A 23881-nucleotide genomic window follows, 5' to 3' on the forward strand; every position below is an offset into this window, starting at 1 on the left:
GATCTTTGTCACTGCTTTAATCTTCCATCTTTCAATGCTTGCATGATTTGGATGGAGCTGACATGCAACATATTGACTATCATTTGTATTTTGTGATCCTGTCTTCAAAACCCACTGTTCAGAGGTCTGAGCACACCGTTGTTTCCCTTAATTTTCTTCTTTTAAGGTTCATGGTTACTGGCCCTCTTACATGTTGCAAGGTTCACAGACAACAGGTGGACCTGTACAATTCATCATCATCATCATCATCATTGTTTAACGTCCGCTTTCCATGCTAGCATGGGTTGGACGATTTGACTGAGGACTGGTGAACCAGATGGCTACACCAGGCTCCAATCTGATCTGGCAGAGTTTCTACAGCTGGATGCCCTTCCTAACGCCAACCACTCTGAGAGTGTAGTGGGTGCTTTTATGTGCCACCGGCATGAAGGCCAGTCAGGCGGTACTGGCAACGGCCATGTGTATTTTATGGTGTATTTTATGTGCCACCTGCACAGGAGCCAGTCCAGCGGCACTGGCAATGACCTCGCTCGAATGTCTTTTCACATGCCAGGAAGGCGACACTGGTAACAATCAGGCTCAAATGGTGCTATTTATGTGCCACTGGCATGGAAGCCAGACAGCTGTCCTGGCAATGATCACACTCGGACAGTGCTCAAATGATATTCAAGAGAGAAAAAATGTCCATTTAGAAGACCTCTACATCAATGAGATGATGTCAAGTGATTTAGGATAAGATGGAAAAGTATGATGCAATCAAGAAAGAATTGGAAGCACATTGTGACCAGTGGTGTATAATGACATCCAACAGCCTGATCAATACAGGTGATTATCAAGCTGATGTTTGACACATAAAAGATGTTGATGTAAAATTAAAATGGAAGATTTTAATTCAAAAACTAAAATTAGTGTTTGGGATCACAGAATCAGGAATGACTTCTTATCAAAATGCAAAAAATTAAAACAAAACCCTAACAAGAAGGGCTTTTGTAATGTAGATAAACTTCACAATTTTTTATTTCATATTTCATTGGTTGAATCATTGCTACTGAAAGCTGATAGCAAACATTGACATAATTCAGAAATTTCGATTTCTGAATTTTGAATTTGTGTTTTGCCAAGAAAATATAGCTTTATTGATTCAGTTAAAAGAGGAAAAAGAAGGGCAAAAAATCAGTTTGTGATATCTTAGATACACATCATCATCATCATCATTTAATATCTGCTTTCCATACTTACATGGGTTGGATGGACAGTTTGACAGGAGCTGGCTAGGCATAAAACTGCACTAGGTTTCACTGTCTGTTTTACATGCTTTTGTTAATTTTACTTCCATTTTTCTCTGCTGGCATTGATTAGATGGGTATTTATATGAGGTATCATTTTTTAAAGTCATACACTTCCTATTAATTATTTTTCCCTGTTTTACAAGTGAATGAGTTTTTAATCCATTACTTCAAGAGTCACAGTGTAATGTTTACATGGCAATACTTTTTTGTTCAAGCAATCTCATGAAGCAGAAATGACAACTTTCATATACACACATTACCAATTTCAATCACAAGGCATTGGGTGGTCCAAAGCAATAACGGACACTTGTCCAAGTTGCTGCACAGTAGAACTGAACCCAAAACTATGTGGCTGCAGTGCCAAATTCTTAAACACACAGAAGATCAGAAAGCATTTATTTCAGTCTTAAAGGCATTTACTATGTTTTCTATTTTCTATTAATATTGAATGTAATGTATATTTTCAATTTCTTGGAAGAGCTTAGAAGTTTGACACTGGACTGGTTGGTATATTGTTTGTATAGCTCATGTTGTGGGATTAAGCTTGAGTTCACTTAGGGACCTAGCTTGAATAGAGCTTGCTCTATGTTGTTTAGCACACGAAATCAGTGCTGATCACAAGCATTCCAACCATGACAATCTTTTCTTTGAATTTCTGAGATAGGCAATTATTATTAAATCATTACAATATATCAACATATTTGGACAAGTGTCCTCATCTTGGATCTTGGTTGTTATAGTAACACAATATATACTTTGGTTCAATAGACAAGAACAAACAACATTATAATTAGAAGAATATACTGATGGGAAAATGTGAAACGAGATCGTTTTATCTCGGTTAATTCAATAATGAATTTGGTTTGAAGCTCTGAGAACATCACCGAATTTGACAGACACATGAAGAAGACTGAAGATTGCAATAGCTGAGATGCTGTGACTATAACAACTAAGGTGACGACTGGTCTGAATATATATCAGTGTGCAAATAATTACCTTTTCTTTTAAGAACAGTTTATTTTGCACAGTTATCTAATGTGTCAACAGCATAACAACAGCTTTCTCTAGTGGCATCTATTTCACAACTCGGTGGACAATAAATTCTATCAGACATTAAAAGGATCAAAGGTCCTTCCCGTGCCATAGGCTCAGAAGGCTAGTTCTCCGAATTCTACGGCGTATATATTCCTCATCTGAATGGTATGTCGGTCTACCGTAAGATTAATCTTTTTTATCAGCTGAGTAGACTGGAGCAACGTGAAATAATGTGCTTTGGCTCAAGAACTCAACGCATCGTCTGGTCCAGGAATCGACACAACAATCTTACGATCATGGGTGCAACATCCGAACCACTAAAATACGCACCTCCACATACATAAGTCAGTCATATTTAACGGCTTTCGTTCTCTCATCATTCAGTTCAGTGTCGTTTTGTTTTTTACTAGGTGGCGAATTTAGTGTATGACAGTCCATGATCCCAAAACAAAGCTAGTCAAGATAATTCGATATTTTGGTCTAAAAGGTTTCGTTACTTTCCAAAAGCCTACCCTAGCCCTTGAGTCCAAGGTCTAGAGTAGGCTTATCATGTAATTACATTCCTTTAAACGATTTCTTATTTAGCAAACTCCACAGATACAGATCTCATTCGCACTACTTTACTACTTGAGTTGTTCCCCTTGTAATATACCTATCGCTATTTTTCATTTTCTTCTACTTCAGCTATTCGTATTTCTATGCTTACAAATTTACATTATATTTTTATTGCTTAAGTTTTACTTTAATTTTTACAGGTTTTCTGTTTTCAATGAATTTAAATGATCTGCAGAACCACACACACACACACACACACACACACACACACACACACACACACACATGCATGCGCGCGCATATACATATGGTATTGAGAGAGAAGGGCTGCATCCATGACCCTTTTGCAACCCCCCCTAAACTGGTGTGGAAGAGGGAAAAATTAATAGGTTATCCACAAACAAGAGACCTGGTAGGAATGTTTGCAGCAGAGTGGTGTTAAACTGAGGGCCGCATTAAATATAACATCCGAGAACAAGTAGAATAAATCTTGTGGCCTTCTGCGCAATTTCCGTCTATTCATTTTCACTCGAAGCTGTGTCAAGTAGAAGACACTTACCAAAGATTCTATGCTATGTGCACAAAACCAGAACCACGTGATTGTGAAGCAAACATCTTAATGACTGTCTTATATCTACTTTATATCTATATGGGTCGAGTACATGGGATCTTTTTTAAAACGGGGGCCACATTTTTCATTAACGAAACACTTTGAAACTTGGAACACTGGTAGAATGTGTCATATAAAACATCTTTTTCTCTTAGTCTTCTTAAAAAAAAAAGAAATCCCTAAGTTATTCCATGTTAAAGTTGTCGTATTTCTGTAATTTCAACCAATCACTGACGTCCATTCAGCCGGTATACATTAAGTGCCGACTACATAAACAAACGACTCTGAAACAATTAACCCTAACCCTAACCCTAACCCTAACCATAGGGTTAGGGTTAGGGTTAAAGCAAATTTAAAATGAAAAAAGCAAATAAAACGAAGGTATGAAGATTAAATACGCTTTACATCGCTTAATCAGCCAAAGGAGTAAATATAAACAACTGAATACTTGTCAGTGATTGGTTGAAATTATCAAAATAAGACAATTTTTTACATTAAATAAATTCGAATACAAAAATATTTTTCTGTTCTATAACACAAAATAGATAAGTATACGAAGTTTGAAAGTCTTTCCGTACCAAAAACACTACGTAAAACATTAATGAAAAATGTGGCCCCCGTTTTAAAACAGATCCAGTACATGATACCAAGTAGTATTTATATGCGATCGCATACTTTGATGACCACTCAGAGACTAACCGTATAATGCAGCATTCTAGCCTCTGAAAATGGGACCAGAATCGGCTGCGTTGAGGATGCGAAGTAATGATGACCAACTTTTGTCGAACACATTTAACTGAACCTAAAGCGACTTGAGTTCCTCCGAAGACCGATCTATATCTAACTCTCTACAGTGTGTAACACGTGCAGAGTTTGTGTTGATTTGATCTTTCTAAATTTGTGCGGGTCCAACGACACTAACAGAGAATAGTTGACAAACATAGACACCTATTGTGCTTCTTGTGGAAGTTATAGATTTTCCTTGTTAGAAAATTTATCTGCTAACAACACCCACCCCAGGTGGGAATAGCTTCGTGAAGCAGTGTTTAGTCACGTGAAGGAAAGAAAGGCGGGAGAGTTATCAGGAGAGAGTCTTCTTACAGGCTCCGTTTTACTTGTGAGAAAGACTTTAACTCCACAAGAACTCGTTCACATCGCCTGGAAATAGTCTCCTTTACTTGTGCATATCTGATAGTCCTTTGAATAACAGCCTGCCTTGGTTTATTTTTGGAGGATTCTCTTTATTTCCTCCCTTCTTTAGAATGAATTTCTCTCTCTTCTCCTTTGTATCATCTACCTGCTTCACGTCACTCTTTCAAACAACTATGAATCCAACCAATCAAAAGTTATCACCTTTTTGAGGGTATTTCGGCTCAGAGTTTCTCGAGCTTTCTTATTCAATAATTTAGATAGAAGAGGAAGAACAGTGTTTATAAACTTTGAAGTTCTTCCCAGGTGGGCGTGGTTGGTGCAGGTAATATTCAACTTGAACATTTGTTGGTTAATGGTTGTAGGAAAGCATGGGTGAGGTGAGAATTCCAGAAGGTGCAGTCCCATGGAGTAAAGAGAGAGAGAGTGTGTGTGTGTGGTAGTGAGGGTAGTATTTCGTGCGATGTCCGTTGAAATACTAAGATTGATGATGGTTAGTGGAGAGACAGATAATTCTGGGTGGAGAGGATATGAAGCCAGCTTATATGAAGAACTTAAATAGAAAAAGAGAATGAGTGACTTCTTTTCAATATATTTCTGTTCCTCCTTGTAATTAAGGCTCGTGTTCATGTCATCCGCACCACCATGTCAGTTCTACAAGGCCAAATCTATGATCAGAGTCATTCAAACCAGATCGTCCCATCTTTTCTCTGGAGCATAATGGACCCAAAACTACATTAACCAACGTGTCTTCCAACATATAACACAATAGGGTTTAATTTGAGGGATATTTAGCTGGTACTTTTATCAAATCAAATGATTATGGATAGGCTACCTTGGTGGTTCACCATAAACGATGTAGCACAATATAGTGTCAGACTTTAGAGCTTTGGTTCCATATTGGAACAGGGCTGAAGAGGGAACTTCTATCGTAGATTTTCACTCTTCAGCTACTTTCTTGAGCCCTGAATGTCCTGAAGGCAGCTGCACATTATTCCCTATGACTGAAGTACGTATTTCACTGAACCCGGTGAACGTAGTCTTTCCGACAGTCAAGAAACTTATCTTTGGTTGGAACCAATACTGACCTTTGGTTCTGGTTCATTTTGGGATCGTTGTTTTATTGCTTTGTTTTCGATTTTGCTATCTTATTACCAGCTTTGAGAGCCGAAAACCATCAGATGGGCTCGCTGTCACACAGGGAGTATTGTAGATTTTTTTGTCTGTCATCATTTGTCTTATATCCCATTCAGAGCATGCGGAATGGCTTGGGATTTCTCAAGTGCGAGTACGATCTAAAAAAAAAAAAAAAAGTCATGCTCATTCAGATTCGGGGTTATATCGACAATCTCTACTAAATGTATTTTAAAAGCTTAAGTATATCAAAGGTTATCGTTGTTGATATCTTTATTTTATTGACTTTCTAAAACCTTTTACTAAAAAGCATTGTTTCTGTGTGTCGGACTGCTGTAACATTTTTCTACACTGTCCTCTGCACTGAAAAGAACTTCAGTGAAACCAAAATCGAAGTCTCTAATTTCATTTTAATTTATGGTGTTTGGTCTTGAATTACTTTTTTTCTGGGAGTATAATCTCTTCCTTAACACGAAGCGCCTCCACGCAGTTACACGTTTTGCCAGAAACAACAGCCACATTTCCTTCAAACCAATGACATAAAAAAGGAAATACATTGAATAATGTGGTCTGGGAATGCACTGTCTGCAAAAAAGTCAGAATGGCTACAACTAGAATGTCTTTGGTTTGCTCAATTAAGACATATTTAGACATCAGATGCGGGGGTGGGATGTGCTCCAGTTCTTCGTAACAGTGCGGATTTTCTTTAATCCAGAAATAAATATTCCTAGCCCGGCCACTATGGTAAATTGCACGTTGTGGGATTGTTGGAAACACATCAAGAAACCGTCTACATGCCACACGTCTTTTGTCTCTGTCGTTATCGCTTAGTTCGTTGATGAACGTTGGCCTAAACGATTTCAAATGAAGGTCCTTTGTCATGTGTGTCAACCTTTCGGCTTTTAGAATTCGTAGCTCAGAAGACCGATTTCGCAGTGACTTCGAGGTTGATCGTAGCACAGATGCCTCCACGTCTGCACATGTATCCCTTCGCATTGAGGGTCGTCCTGTCCTCAGTTTGTCCTTAATTGATCCTGTCAGAAACATTTTATGTTCTCAACGCCGTATCGTCTTCTTCGGAGGGGCTAATCTGCTGAATCTTGCAGTGAAGCCATGTCGCACATCCTCCATGCTCTTGCGAGAATGCCAGAATGTGCTCATACACTTGCAATCAACTTCTCTTCCAAACTGTAGGATCTCGAGTTAGCCATCTGAAATAAAAAAATCAAAACAATATTTACAGGGTTGACAAGAGTTTCGGCAATCTGAAATAGAAAATTAAAACAATATTTACAGGTGGTGACAAGACTTTTGGGCCACCCTGTACATTACCAGAATGTCTTTTTACTTTTAAAGTCAGTGAGGTATAAATTGATATAAATTTGATTGTTAACTCTAACAAGTAGAACGACTACGTAGAAAATTCTCAGTTTACTCGGCAAGATATATTTGTAGTTTGTGGTCTTTGAACCATGATTCAATACTCAGCTCTGTAATTAGCGGCTATTTATTTATAGACTGCAAATAAGATCTTGCTTCAAATGCCACATTTTCACACATTATTTGCATAATTAATGTCCTTCAGACTGGATAAAACTGCTTTGGTATGAAGATGTAATATTTTACCCGATCAACAAACTACTTTTTTTCGCTTGTCATACTCAACATTTACATCTTTTTATATAACCTTTATATAAATCTCTCGTAATATTGCGATATAAACGTCACTTTGCAACACTCAGAAAAATAATCAATTCTGCATGTTAGAACAATTAGTTTTATTCTGATATAATTTTGTGGTTAAAGGCCTAAGTATATGGACATACATACATACATGTATGTATGTATCATCATCATGATCATCATTTAACGTTTGTTTTCCACACTGGCATGGGTTGGACGGTTTGTTAGGAGCTGGCATGAAAGTTTAGTCTTCTTTTAAGGGACATGGTAGGCTGCTGCAAAACGTGCAGTTTCTTAGAGAGACGAAGATCACTATGTGCTCGGATGATTAAGAAAGACTCTTGTCAAATGTACCTCTGAGTAAAGTATTCCTCTGATCTCGAAGTTTCCAGATAAAATGAGACAGGAAGGTGGAATTTTTCTTTCTCTGAACTTATAGGAGTACACATGCTGGGTTAATCTTCCCTTAAAATTGTTGGCTATGAGTCTTATGTAGTTGCTCAGGATACCATAAAATAGAGTGGAGAAGGTCCTGGGAAGGCAGAGTCATTTTAATGGATAGATGGATTGATTCCGCCAGTTCCAAGCGGGTATCTGGAATAGGGACTGCGTTGGAGTATGTTTTTTTCTGTTCTTGCATGCGATGTTATCTGGGTAGAAACAACTAACGAAAACGTTATGTACATTAAAAAGCTTGCGGTATTTACATGCGCGAGATTTGGTGAAATATTCGTAGTTCAATAACTGGCGGTCTTGTGAGTGTTAGACAGAGTGGCTTTTGAGGAAGTACAGAATGCCAACGTTCATAGTGAAGTTGGAATATCATGTAGCCTGGACACAGAGATTTGTTAGAGATAGGGAATGACGGATTCAGGTCTTAAAGAAGTATTGTAATTTGCTTATTCTGGTTTCAAATATAAGGATTAGAAAAAATTCTGAGTCTACATATTGTACATAGTTCACTACTTGTAACATATACAGCCATCAAAACAAGGAAGTGCCACTGATTTTGTCACGGTTTTTTGTTTCATTGATTCCATGAGAGTCTTTTCTCGTTGAAAACTATTGCAGTTAGGATGTCCAGTTTCTTTTTAATCAATAATTAATAAGCAAAAAACAAACAAACAATAAAAACCAACAAAAACAAAAACAAAAGAAAAGAAAAAACAAAACAAAACGAAACTCAAACACAAAAATTAACAAAGAAAAAAGCATACGTAAGATTTATTCTTGTGAAAGAGGTATTAAGTTATTAAGTACGTAGGCAACTTAATGCCATACGTCATATACGACAAAGAAATGCAACAGAAATACTTTTATATGCAGTAAAGACATAGAGCAATGCGGTTTCTTGAAGCTATTACAAACAACAACAACAACAGCAACAGCTGCTGCTGCTGCTACTACTACTACTACTACTACTACTACTACTACTACTACTACTACTACTACTACTTTTCCAGCAATAAATATGTGAACTACGTGCAAAGGGAATAATAGTTTAGATTTTAGAATAATGGTTCCGCTCTCGAACTGCTTAGATTTTCAAACTTTGCAAACTGGAAAACCGCAACAGAATATCTCGCCCCACCGAAACAAAACAAAATAAAGCATCACAATAAACATTAATGTACATGACTTCAAGAGTATTTTGTGTATCTGTTTATAGAAATCCATAAAAGGGAATATATAATTAGAAACCCCCCCCCAAAAAAAAACTAGTGAACGCTTGAAGTTATCAAGTATATTAGAATGTCAAATAAATCATATATAAAAAAAAAACAAGATTGAGACACAGAAAAAGAAAAGAAAAAAAAACATTTCTTTTCACTTTTTATACATTAGTCATGTCTACAGCAACACAACCAGCCAAAATGCAAGCAGGCGTTTCTCTCTATCAGAGAACGAGGCATCCTTCCATGAACAGCTAATTTGAAGCTATACTTTTCACACCTATTATTGATGATTCGGCTATTTTAGTTTGTTAATAGGATTATAAATAATTAAGATTCTCTCACTCTCACTTAGTCACTCACTGTCGGCTCCGGCACTTTCTCTCTTTACATCGTGGCAGTCTGCCAAATATTTCACTAAAGTTTCCGGAGAGTCATATTTTGCCAATTCCTGCTCTAACTAATTAATACTTTGTGTTTGTGCTTAGCAGAAGCCAAATGACCAAGGAGATGAAGTATTACGCAATCAGCAGCTCATCGATTGTGAGATCAAATAAACTCTAGCCGTTTCAGTGCTGATTTGGACACAACGTCTACCTTATTTCATCTGGTTGACGGGTAATAGGTCTCCAAAGTGCAATGTTATTTGTGTGTGAGATGTTCCAATTACGGCGACGACATACAGTAAACTTTATTCTGTATTAGGCGGGAATGCAACGCGCATGCTTGAATTACAATGAAAGAGCAATATCTCTACTGATGGATATTGTATTAGATTTGGCACTCCTTGTTGATTTTCTGGAACGTGACTGTACCATAAACAATAAGCGGCACACTGAGGCACTCAAAATGATTAGAAAAGTTATTAGGAAGAAAAAAAACCCCACAAAATAACCCGAAGAAGCATCTGAAAATGGCTCGCATCATAACAAAATACGACTACTCACACTTTTGGCAGCAACTCAAGCAATCGGAGAACTGGGTTAGTTAGTGTTCTCCATTCCACCATACAGCCCATGTCTGAGATCCTCTGACTTCCACCTGTTCGGTCCAATGAAGGACAATCTTCAGGAAAACATTTTGATTACATAGACAGGGAGAAAGTGATTGTGAAGAAAAGTGGACACAACTTCACATATGAATTTTTCCAAAGAGTATTCGAGTGTTTGGTTCAACGGTGGAGCAAATGCACTGTGATAAAAACTATGATGAGTAGCGCCTTTGTAGGGAGAAAACAGTCATTTAACCAACATGTGCAATTTGGTTAACCCTATGTCAGTTAGTATAAAAGTTATACTCACTTCTGCATTACTTCAGGTATAACTCTCATGTTTGTGTGTGTGTGTGTGTGTGTGTGTGTGTGTGTGTGTGTGTATGTATGTATGTGTGCGTATGCGTATGTATATGTTTATATATAGTTGTGTGTATATATATATATATGTGTGTGTGTGTGTGTGTGTACATGTATATGTTGTGTGTGTGTGTATGTGTGCGCGTGCATGTGTATATGTATGTATATAGTTGTGTATGTATACTGGGCAATTCTGAAGGTGAACGAGCTTTATACTGTGCTCTACCAAGTTCCTAGCGGAATATACCATAACTAAATATTAACATTGTCCATAAGCATCCACTAACTATTCCTGCTACTAATTCCTTCCACTACGTCACACACACACACACACACACACACACACACACACACACACACACACAACACACTAACAGATAAACCACTAAACCATGCACACACACACACACATACGCACACACACGTTCTGTTATCACACACACACTCGCAGACTCTCGCGCACGCACAGATATTCATCTCCCTTTTTCACTCTCCTGTCTTAGAAAGAACTTTTCCCCCACCACCCCCTCTTCCGGTCCTTTCACAATGTAACCTCGTGGGCATCGGTACTATTTTCCTCTTTCTCCGTTTTTCCATTCTCCGAACTTTCCATCTTTCCGACGAAGGGCTACGCCCGAAACGTCATACACTCTCTCTTTCCTTTCCCGAGCGTCCAATAACACTATCTGTATCACGTCCTCACTTTGTTGTTTGTAGAAAACATAAATCCAAAAGAAGAAGCACACTCTAAGATGTAGAGCAGTATATATTAAAAATGGGGAAGGTCAGTTTATGGGATTAACTTAGGCTTCCTTGTCCATAAAGGGTTTAGCTTTATGGCGTATCGGCAGACCTAAGGTAATCCCATAAACCGGCCTTCCCATTGGGATATGACGAACTCTTTATGGACGGGAAACCTAAGGTAATTCCATAGACTGACCTTCCTCATTTTTAACACACACACACACACACACACACACGCGCGCGCGCGCGGATCTTTGTGGTTTGAATCACTCTCTCCAATTTTGTTCCAGTTGTTTTCAAATTTGGTATATAGAATAAGTTTTGTGGTAAGTAGCTAGGTGCAGGAGTGGCTGTGTGGTAAGTAGCTTGCTTACCAACCACATGGTTCCGGGTTCAGTCACACTGCGTGGTACCTTGGGCAAGTATCTTCTACTATAGCCTCGGGCCGACCAAAGCCTTGTGAGTGGATTTGGTAGACGGAAACTGAAAGAAGCCCGTCGTATATATGATCCATATATATATATATCTACTTTTATTCTTTTATTTGTTTCGGTAATTTGACTGTGGCCATGCTGGAGCACCGCCTTTAGTCGAACAAATCGTCCCCAGGACTTATTCTTTGTAAGCCTAGTACTTATTCTATCAGTCTCTTTGCCGAACCGCTAAGTTATGGGGGCGTAAATACACCAACATCGGTTGTCAAGCGATGGTGGTAGTGGTGGTGGTGGTGGTGGGCAAACACAGACAAACAAACATATATATATATATATACATACATATATATATATATATATATATATATATATATATATATATATATATATAAACAAGCTTCTTTCAGTTTCCGTCTACCAAATCCACTTACAAGGTTTTGGTCGGCTCGAGGTTATAGTAGAAGACACTTGTCCAAGGTGCCACGCAGTGGGACTGAACCTGGAACCATGTGATTGGGAAGCAAATTTCTTACCACACAGCCACTCCTGTGCCTATACATGTGTGTGCGTGTGTGTGTGCGTGTGCGTGTGTGTATATATATATATACACACACACATACACACACACACTAGCATGTTAGAGCAACTAAAGACGCACAAAAGTAACCTCAAGACCCTGACCTCAGGAGCTTCACAGACACTCAAATTTATCTACTTGTATAAATCTTTATGCCTACGAGGAAGTCGTTTTTTTTTTTCTTGCCTTATTTTCTATTTTCTTCTTTCAGTGTTTATCGACATTCATCCCGCAGATTTTCGAACCATAGCTGTTTGTTAAACGATGAATCTACATCTTTGATTTTAAGCTACAGGCAAAATTCCATTTATAAGAAAATATGAACCAAATTACTTGTTGCCAGGAGCAAAACTTTTGTCTGAATGCGCATTAAATATTTTTTCTTATGGGAATTAACTTTAATTAATATTCATTTCCTCGGTATAACATTGATTTTCAAAATAGGCACAAGCTCCGAAGCTGAAGATTAGGCGTACGGTCGTTTTAATTGACCCTCTGTATCTAAATTTGTTGTTGTTGGCACTCCGTCGCTTACGACGACGAGGGTTCCAGTTGATCCGATCAACGGAACAGCCTGCTCATGAAATTAACGTGCAAGTGGCTGAGCACTCCACAGACACGTGTACCCTTAACGTAGTTCTCGGGGATATTCAGCGTGACACAGTGTGACAAGGCTGACCCTTTGAATTACAGGCACAACAGAAACAGGAAGTAAGAGTGAGAGAAAGTTGTGCTGAAAGAGTACAGCAGGGTTCGCCACCATCCCCTGCCGGAGCCTCGTGGAGCTCTAGGTGTTTTCACTCAATAAACACTCACAACGCCCGGTCTGGGAATCGAAACCGCGATCCTATGACAGCGAGTCCGCAGCCCTAACCACTGGGCCATTGCGCCTCCACGGTATCTAAATTATATTTGTATTTATTAACGTTTCCTGCTGTGCTGTATATGAGGCTTTCTGTTGACGGTTTTTGTTGCACAAAAAATAGTTTGTTCTCTACTCAACCGTCCTCCAGTTTTAGAGAAGCAGATGCTGTGAGTGGATCCACACACAGCATCTGCTTCTCTTTATCAGGTACTTTATCAGTCGGCCTGAGAAAGAGCAAAGGCAAAGTTGATCTTGACTGGATTTGAACTGAAAACGCTGGTAGTTGGAACGAATATCACAACTAGCGTGTAATTTATCAATTCTCTCTCTACTCTCCAGAAGAACTGAAGACAAAACTGACAACGGTAGGAACTGAGGTTAAAACAAAAAGGAAGACCACTAAATACCTCAAGACATTTTGTCTGGTATTCTACCGACTCAGTTATTCACTTTTCTGCCTCTGATTAAAGTTTTTGAGAATATTTTGACTGGCCACCTATCTTCAGGCGGTGAGGTTGTAAAAAAGTAAAAGCTATGTATTTAAAAAAAATTATTCTTCCTGTGAAGCAGGAGCTGATTTCTAACAAAGAAACAAAAAGCTTCCATATCTGGAATTTAAATAAGAACAACAAAAATGTGCTGAGCTTCAAAAAAGTTTTGCAAATTTTTTGCGTTCCGTTTGCATATTATATTTGTAAGGGGCGTGTTAACATCCCACTTTCTTTGGGTGAAAATCCTAACTTTTCTAAACTGTCAACCAAGTATTTATAAACATTGCTAAGTACGTCAAGGATTATTGGTATAAATGTGATTTTATAATCTGGAGAGAGAAACTAGGATTCGAAACGATTCGAAACAGTTTCCATAAATATTTAACTTCTTACTTATTTTCAAAGATATATTAACATCTTCAAGATAAGTGACTCCTATGACTGTATATAATTTTTCTTTTGTCAGTAACGATCGAAATAGTTGATCTCATACTTACATTATCTTATCAAATCGCAATACATTTTCATACCATTTCATTGCAAAATACATTGTCACATTTAACTGTAACATATCCCATTATTTTTTCTATTATCTAAATCCGGTAATTCGCAAAAAATATCTTAAGCAGTTCATAATAAAATGTCAATTCAATGTATCTATTTCATTTTTCTTTAACTTGAGATGTATACTTGCCTGACCTAATCATTTTGCAGCAGTTTAAGATGTCTATTTTCATATGTACTTTTTTCTCACGTCCAAGTTTCCTAGAAATACAAAACATACTGGAATTTATTATCACTTCAAAGTACTTGTTTTAATCATTTTTACATTTTAACAATTTTCAGTACATTACCTGTTATATTTTTCTTAAATACATAACGAATACATTTAAAATAACCTGCTTGAAAACAACCCTTTATGAAGAAGTTTCATAGAAATCTCTAGCGTAATTCATTTTTTAAATTTACCAATATTATTCTACCTTATTCATTCTGCCTGGCTTTTTAGCCTGCAAGCTACCTTAAATCTCTTATGATTTAATCCTTTAGCATTTAAACAGGATTTATATTCAAACTGGCCAGATTGGACATCTCACACCTACTCTACAATGTCACTCTAAAAAGAAACCATCACATCATCAAAACCTCAAAGCTATGAGATAATGCATAATTAGTTAAAAAGCATTACATTTGACTGAGTAATCTGAATGCTAACGGGTTAAACTTCTTTCGTTTCCGTTTAGTTTGAAATACTTATATTTCAAAATTAATTTTTAATTATTTAGACCAAGCAAATTACTTCTCTTCGATTAGATTTCAAGTGTAAAGCTAATCAGATCCTTTTCGCCTAGCTTTCAGATTTTTAATATTTTCTATACATTCATATTCATTTTTAAAAATATGACTACGTATTGTGTTTCTACCGATTAGATTTCTTTAAAAAAAAGTAAATTAATCTGTTAATGTCTAAGCTGCTCAATTACAAGACACCTCAGATTTAACTCTCACTTTTACCATATTTTACATCGTTTCCTCTCTACATCTCAATCTATTATTTCCCGCTCGTCTTATGTAACACGTCTGAATTTTATTAATAGAATCAGCGACCAAGAATATATTATTTATGCAAAATGATTTAGCTTATGATCGTGGCTATATATAGTGTGTCATTGTAAAAATAAAAGACGAGTAGTCAACTGTTAATGAAATCTTAATAGAGATTAGAATTAATCCAGTTGATCAAAAATATATTGACTTTCCAAGTATATAAATATGGAATCTTAATAGAGATTAGAACAACCAGCTAATGAAATCTTAATTGAGATTAAAACTAATCCGTTTGATCAAAAAACTATGACTTTCCAAAGTATATAAGTTTAACTGACACACGCAGTGTTAGCTGAAGCCTATAACTTTATTATATAATACATTACAGCATAAAGTAATGAGCAAATTTTCTTCCAGACTGTGCGAGATGGCATTGCGCATGCCAACTGTGAGACAGTGCACAGTCCTGTGTTCCGCATACGCCACGACATACAACATAAACATACACCACGTGAACCTGACCACAAAGCTTGAACGTTTCCACAGAGTTGCTGATGCGAAAGAGGTAGTGTGGAAGACGAGACTGAAAGGAATTGCAACAGGCATATTCATTTCCAGTCTCGGGTTAATCGACTTTTTCATTTTCCACATGAAACGGAAAATAAGGCTGGAGAAGAAATGCCTGTCGCAAAGTGTGTTTCGTAAAAGATGGAAGTCTGTAGCAAGTATGTTGCGAGTGAAAGAATCTGTCTAAACGAGAACAAAGAAAGAAAAAGCATTGTCTTCAGTATGAGTATGTGGTTTGTGGGGTCGACCGCATCCTCCGCTTCATTTTTTGTAAATCCCTCATTCTCATTTAATTGTATATATTTTAATTGTTTATTCATACATTTCGTCTCATTCGATCCCCTGACCCCAATGTTCGTTTTGTCTGTACTCGTATCGTCCCTTCTTTTTCTCAACCTCATGGTTAATAAAGAAATCGACTGTTCAGGAGTTCCTCCGCCCTTTAACGGGTCTTACTTTTCATCCCGCAAGGAGACCAACAACACCCTCCTCACCAAGCAAACCTGGTGGGGTTCCCAGTTTAGTCGCCGACGACCCGACCATGTGACAGGTTGTACTGGATTACATGTTACCAGTAGCACTCAGTATCTAATTCTTATTTATATTTGCAAATCACATACCATAGTTTTAATTTTTTTATGTATGAATATTAATGAGCTACTCCGCATCAGTCACCGGAGTGATATTTGATCACTTTATAGAGTGTTTGGGTGTCGGTTTGGTGTCTGGAATGGGATAGCTTACCTCATGGGCATGTAGAAGCTCTTTAACCTTGGTTGGTAACCTACCTAGGAGAAGGAAGTCTCTGAAATAAAGCCTGAAGCCTTGGAAGTTCCTGGTTTTGCCAATTTACATGTCACACTGGCGAAAGTCATCTTGGGCCAATAGATGGGGGTAGTGCAGTGCAAGATACACCCACTGAAAGTTATTCATCTGCACAAGTACTTCCTGTATACAAAATCTTAGTAAAATCATTGAATTGGTTAGCTAGCAGAAACCTAAAAATGCACTTGTAACTTACTCTAAAATGTCTCAAACAGATTCAGTAAACGAGAAAAAAGTCTTGGGAACGTCAGGCGAACAGGTCTGGCTTGGCAGATGTCTCAGTGTATCACAGGCTGGGCTCGGTCGCCATCCTGCCACTGTGGTCAAACAATCTTCAAGAAAAAGTAAAAATAAACATCCTTTGAATTTTGGCTGTTGGAATTTGCGCACACTTCTTGATAATTTCAACAAGTGGCCAGAAAGGCGTACTGCACTTATTGCATGTGAGCTTAAGAAATATTCCCTTGATATAGTTGCGCTCTCTGAAACTCGTCTCTCAGGCGAGGGTCAAGTAAATGACCCTACTTACGGAAATCGAAAAGCCACGCCGCCAAAGCGAGAGGGATAGCGCACGGTAGCAGAAATGGCGGTGACAACCGGAGCAGCGAGCGTGTGAAGTAGCTGCGAGGTCCATGTTAATCGTCAGTAATACATTTTGACATGTTTAATTTGAAGCATATAGTCGCAGAAAGGGCCCCATGCGTATTTAGCGACGAGTTAAAATGTTCAGAGCTACGAAAATCGTCTACATGATTATTACAGAAATGTCATAGTAAACAAATGTGTGACTTGTGATATATAACCATGCATTCGTTAATCATGTTAGATGTCTGTGCAATCGCGGGGCAGGCATCCACGATGTGGCAACTGGAGGAAGCGAGCGAAAAGAGAAGAGAAGAGAAGTGAAGAGAGAGAGAGAGAGAGAGAGAGAGAGAGAGAGAGAGAGAGAGAGAGAGAGAGAGAGAGAGAGAGAGTGAGAGAAGAATCGACGATAGTACAGGACTGATACTTATCGACCCCGAAAGGATGTAAGGCGTGGTTAACTTCGAGGGCATTTGAACTCAGAGCACAGACAACCGGAATGATAATTGCATGGCATTCTATCCTACGCAAAAGGAATCCGCTTTACTCTCCATTAGACCTCCATTTATCATCCATCATCCTCTAACACTTCTCCTTCTTCTTCTTCTTCTCCTTCTCCTTCTCCTCCTTCTCCTTCTCCTTCTTCTACACACACGCACACACACATACATACACACATACACATACACGCTCACACATATAAGAAGCACAAACACAAGTATATATATACTTAATATAGTATATATATATATACGCAAAAATATATAAATGTATTCATAGGAGACTACGGCAGCGATATATATATATATATATATATATATATATATATATATATATATATATATATATATATATATATATATATATATATATATATATATATATATATATATATATATATATATATATATATATATATATATATATATATAGGCGCAGGCGTGGCTGTGTGGTAAGAAGTTTGGTTCCCAACCACATGGTTCCGGATTCAGCCCCACTGTGTCACCTTGGGCAAATATCTTCTACTATAGCTTCGGGCTGACCAAAGCCCTGTGAATGGATTTACTAGACGGAAACTGAAAGAAACCTGTCGTATATATATTTGTTTATACTTGTGTGTTTGTGTCTGTGTTAGTCTCTCTACCATCACTTGACAACCGATCTTAGTGTGTTTACGTCCCCGTAAACCGATAGATTAAGTATCAGTTTAAAAAAAAAGTAAGTCCAGTGGTAGATTTCTTCGATTAAAAGGCAGTGCTCCAGCATGGCCACAGTAAAAATGACTGAAACAAGTAAAAGTATAAAAGAATATATATACAGTAGAACCTCGGTTTTCGAACAACTCTGATCATGAATAGATCGTACTTTATCTCCTGTCTTTCTCTTATTCATTTAATACGCACACATATTTACAAGTGTGTGTGTGTGTGTGTGTGTGTGTGTTTGGGTATGCATTAATGGAATTGAAATTCTGGCTATTAATACAAAAATGCATGAAAATATATTTGCACACACACATACACACACACACACACACACACGCACGCACAGATACATTCATGATCACATATGCATAGGCACACATACGTATACGCACATACATGCGCATACATACATACAAACACTGAGGATGCGTTTCCATATGATGTATGCTACTGAATATTTCTGGCAATAAATAGAACATTGGAGGGACCCCAAATTTCATCTATATCTATTTAACTAGTTCCCTGCTACCATACGGCGAAACGAATTGCTACTATCTGTTATTTTGTTTCTCTGCCAATTATTAACTACATCGAAACTTTATTGTGTAGTTGTGATATTTATAAAAATACACCAACACTTTCATATGTATTTAGAAATTGGAATTACATTATTAAAGAGATATTGAATTCTGACATAGGCATAAGAATAGCCATTTGGAAGATGGATAGAGTCGAAGCTATGCACTCCAGTTAATGGTTTGGTTTCGTGGAAAAAGCAATATGATTGACGAGAAGAGGAGAGACATGTGAGGAAGAGAAACGAAGGGGAAAAAGAAGGAGGGGACGAGAGATGAGTTAGTATGTGTGAAGATGGAACAAACCGGCAAACTCTAAAGTGTGGAAGACATTTTAGTAAAAGCAAACGAATCAGTGTGATGAAGTGTGTGACGAATACAGAGAATTCGCAACCAGGAATCTAAACCTCAGCCTGAATGCTTCTGCGTGTTAGTTTCCAGTGTTTTCAGAGTTTGTGAACTTTTCAACATGTCATCCGGCCCTGCGGAACTTGTAATTTCGGCACTTTGTGATCACGTCGTTTCGGATTTGCTCCCGCAAAGATATTCCTAGCATGTTTTTTTCATTGGCCCATTGCGTCGTAGCCAACCGATGCTCTTCCCTCTTCGTAGAAGTCCACCTCGTCTCACTTGCGAACAAGAATGCATGTAGGATGGTGCTACTGAGTCACTGGTTCGTTGGGTCGTGCCCAGCTTTGTTTTCAGTCATTTAGTCTGCATTTATTCTTTCCCTGTCGTCCTCTTCCGACCTTTACAGTGAAATCTCCCGTCGCTACGCTGTAAGTGGATTTGTAAGCTTGCGCTTTCCCTATCTCTTGAAGAAGAAATTCCTCTTCTTCATCAGATATGCACCACATAAATGCACGCGCGCGCGGGTGTGTGTGAGTGCGTATGGAGATATGTATGTTTATACGCATATATATGTGCATAAATACACACTCCCCCCCTCTCTCTCTCTCTCACGTACACACATATACATATATAGACATATATACACTTAGGTTGCTGACATTTTGCATAAAGGCACATCTTTTCGAAGAGAAGGTCATAGAACTATGTGACTTTTACTGATATTTTCTTTAAACCCAGGCAAGGCCGACCAAGTACTGCCGCTAGTATGTATATCGTAAATATATTATTATTATTATTATTATTATTATTATCATTATTATTATTATTATCATTATATATATATATATATATATATATATATATATATATATTATGTATGTACACGTACACATATACACACAGAGATATATGCATTCCTACACGCACACATACATTCGTATAAACGACTACACACGAAAGAAGATTATGTGCAGATTGTGTGAATGAAGTTTTAATTAAGAGCAGAAAAGAAGAGACAAAGGACGAATAAAGTTCAAAATGCAGTAAAGAGAGAGTTTCGAAAAGAGTATCTGAACAGGAGTAAGAAGAATAAATAACATGAAGGGAAGAATAATATAAGAATGAAGATGAGTTATAGTAATAGAAAAGCGAGCAAATGATGACGAAAATGATGACGATGATGATGAGGGAGAATACGGCAATAAAAGTGAAAGGATGAAGTCGAACGTGAACTACTACTACTACTACTACTATTACTACTACTACTACTACTACTACTACTACTACTACTACTACTACTACTACTGCTGCTGCTGCTGCTGCTGCTACTACTACTACTACTACTACTACTACTACTACTACAAACGGACAAGGTGGCATGATAGACAAGTGTTTATTCAATTTCAAGGATTTCCCAAGTTTCAAATTTTGGTACAAGGCAAGCAATTTTGTGGGTGGAGTAAGTCGATTACATCGATCCCATTGCCAAATCGGCACTTTTTAAATCGATCCGAAAGGATGAAAGGTAAAATCGACTTTGATGGAATTTGAACACAAAATGTAATGATGGACGAAATACTGCTAAACATTTTTTCCGTCTTTATGTGCTAACGATTCTGCCAGCTCGCAGCCTTAATAATGGCCCAATGGGCCCAGAAATACAATACAAATATGTCTTAGCAAAGGGGTACAAATTATGTGTGATGTAAATTCACACATACACACATATACATTTGAATGTCGCATCATATCTCTTCGGCAACATCTTTTAACCACAAAGTGTCGACGTGTATCCCTTGACCAAGTTTGCATACATGAAGCTGATAGCATCATAAGACTTGGAAGGTAGCTCCTTGAGCAACACTCTTTGTCTGATAACCTAGAATACATGCCCAAAGAAGTCGCACGACTCTACCGCAACGTATCATCAGATGAAAGGATGAGTGTATATGAGCAGAAGACATGGATATGTTAGTAGAAAAGCTCCGTGATGATAATAACATCGATCATCAAAGCAGTTTATCATGGACCAATAGCCAGATTACTACCTCCCACTTTGAAGGGTATGCGTTTGCAATCCAGGAACTGAGAATATGAACCAAGTACCTGATGCACAAAAGGGGTAGAGAAGCAGGAAAAGCAGTAAAATATGACAACTGATGCAGACTTTGTGGAGTTCACACTGAAGATATTACCCACATCATAAGCAGTTGTTCGAAAATGTAATTATGGTATTATCTGCCGATGAGTCATGATGTAGCTTGGACACTCTGTAATGAAATCTGTCAGAAGGATAATCCCGAAGGCAAAGAAATAAGAACCTACAGTTTGGTAGAAGCCATAACCACTCATAATAAAAAGGAATAATGGCGGAATGTACCAGTGAAGACCTCAATAAAATGTGAGTACAACAGACCTGATATAATGATTTGGGATAGAGAAGAGAGACTGTGCACAGTTGTGAAAATTAGCTGCCCAGCGGATGTTAACATAAAGTTGAGAATCAGAGAAAGAGAACACCTATGCTGAACTATTGAGAAATCTGCAGTTAGTCTATCCAGATTACAATTTGTGGTTTATACCTGTAATTATTGGGGCCCTGGGATATGTAATACACTACCTAAATACCAATCTTGAGAAATTAGGCTTCTCAAAACTAGAAAGGAGAAAGCTAATTCGAAGACTACAGATCCAATCCATCACTGGAGCTAAAAATCTGTAAAACTTTCCAGTTTATCATTTAAATATATATGAACATGTCTAGATATGCAACTATATGTATGAGAGTACAAACATAAAACATAAAAATCTGCACACATACATACATACATATACACATACATACCCTGTTGTTGATGTTGAAATTCTAATGGAGGAGTCTTGGATCTAGGTTAGAAAACGGTTCTTATTCTATTGGCAAGAAATTTTGAAATAAACTGAATAATGACATACATACATACATATATACTAACATACATGCACACATATATATATAAATATATATATGTATATAATAAACGACGGCTTGAGCAAGGAAGATTATGCATTATATTAATATATGCGAAAAGTTGGTACATATAATAGATAAAGATGAGGGTACTTCCCTGTATGAGGGTACTTCCCTCATACAGGCATGAGATGCCACCACATGGGTAGAGCCTGGGCAGTCGATGACACTTGCCACATTCCGCAAACTTGGTTCGCTCAAATATTCCTCAGTACTTTTGAGCGTAATTGAGCTGTTGCGGTCTATATCCTTTGGAACAATTCCTCAGCAGCTGTTACTATCAATCATGAATCATGTACTCGTCCCCCATCCCCCGAATCGGTACAGCATTCTATAGGTTCTGTTTTATAGCCATCGTTAGATTAAGTACTTTGCAATTCGCCTTTCATACCACCATAAAAGTCAGGTACTCTATGATGATGGGCTCTTTTTCGTGAGGGAAACCCAACCCCCTTTTTTTAAAATCATTTTCTTTCTTCTTTCTCTGCTTTCATACAAGTATTCTACTTTAGATTTCTATCTTTCCTCCATCTTTTCCTACGCCAGAAGAAGAGACTTCTCGACTCTGTTATTGCTGCTCGTACTGCAGTTTTCATTCAAATTAATATTGGTTTCAAATTTTAGCATAAGGCCAGCAATTTCGGAGTAGCGGGAGTAAGCGGAATTACATCGATCCCGGTGCTCGGCAGAATTTGAACTCAGAACGTAAAGACGGACGAAATGCTGCTAAGCATGTTGTCCAGCGAGCTAATGATTCTGTCAGCTTGCCGCCTTTTCATTCAAATTAATATTGATTTCAAATTTTGGTACAGGGCCAGCAATTTTGGGGAAGAGGATAAGTCGACACCATCGATCCCCAGCACTCAACTGGTTGGTACTTATTTTATCGACTCCGAAAGTATGAAAGGCAAAGGTAACCTCGGTGGAATTTGCACTCAGAACGTAAAGATGTACAAAATGTTGCTAAGCATTTTACTTAGCGTTCAAACGATTCGGCCAGTTAGCCGCCTTTTCATTCAAATTATTATTTCTAACATTATCAAGGCGGCAAGCTGCCAGAATCGTTAGCACATCGTCCAAAATGCTTAGCGGCATTTCGTCCGTCTTTACGTTCTAACTTCAAATTCCGCCGAAGTTGACTTTACCTTCCATCCTTTCGGGATCGATAAAATAAGTACCAGTTAAGAACAGAGGTCGATGTAATCGACTTACCTCCCCCGAATTTACTGGCCTTGTTCTAAAATTTGAAATCAGTATTACTAAAATTATCTTTTCTTGCGATTTTATTGTACAAATGAAAGTGGTTAAGCTTCGAGCTTCGAGTATATGTCCGAATTTTGTTTTACGTATGAAAATGTAGCGAGTTTGTTTACGTCACTACCACCTCCACTGTGGCGAGCAGCCATTTTGCAACTCATGTAAATATTGCTAATGGGTATTTGTCGAAAATATTTAAAAGTTTTAAAACGTGTAAAGATAAATTATTCTTCTACCCAAGAAAATGGAGTAGAAAAATAATTTCTGTTAGTAACATTGGAACAAACAATACTTTATCATACTGTGAAGTAATTCGTTTAAAAATGATTTTTTTCCACGGTGCACTATGGTTCAAAATGTACTACTACTACTAC

General features: G+C 37.7%; 1 long non-coding RNA gene across 1 annotated transcript in view; it reads right to left on the reverse strand.

The window, feature by feature from the left end:
• Positions 1–4736: 4736 nt before the first annotated feature.
• The window catches only part of LOC128249885 (uncharacterized), a 28600-nt gene continuing 9455 nt past the window's right edge, over positions 4737–23881 (reverse strand). Inside the window, exons 2-3 of the long non-coding RNA XR_016242194.1 lie at positions 14290–14355; positions 4737–6983 (exon numbers count right to left, since the gene is read on the reverse strand). This is a non-coding gene — a long non-coding RNA (uncharacterized LOC128249885). The remainder of the gene's footprint in view (positions 6984–14289; positions 14356–23881) is intronic.

Source organism: Octopus bimaculoides, chromosome 1 (genome assembly GCF_046866305.1).
Source record: "Octopus bimaculoides isolate indiv1 chromosome 1, ASM4686630v1, whole genome shotgun sequence".
Taxonomy (NCBI): domain Eukaryota; kingdom Metazoa; phylum Mollusca; class Cephalopoda; order Octopoda; family Octopodidae; genus Octopus; species Octopus bimaculoides.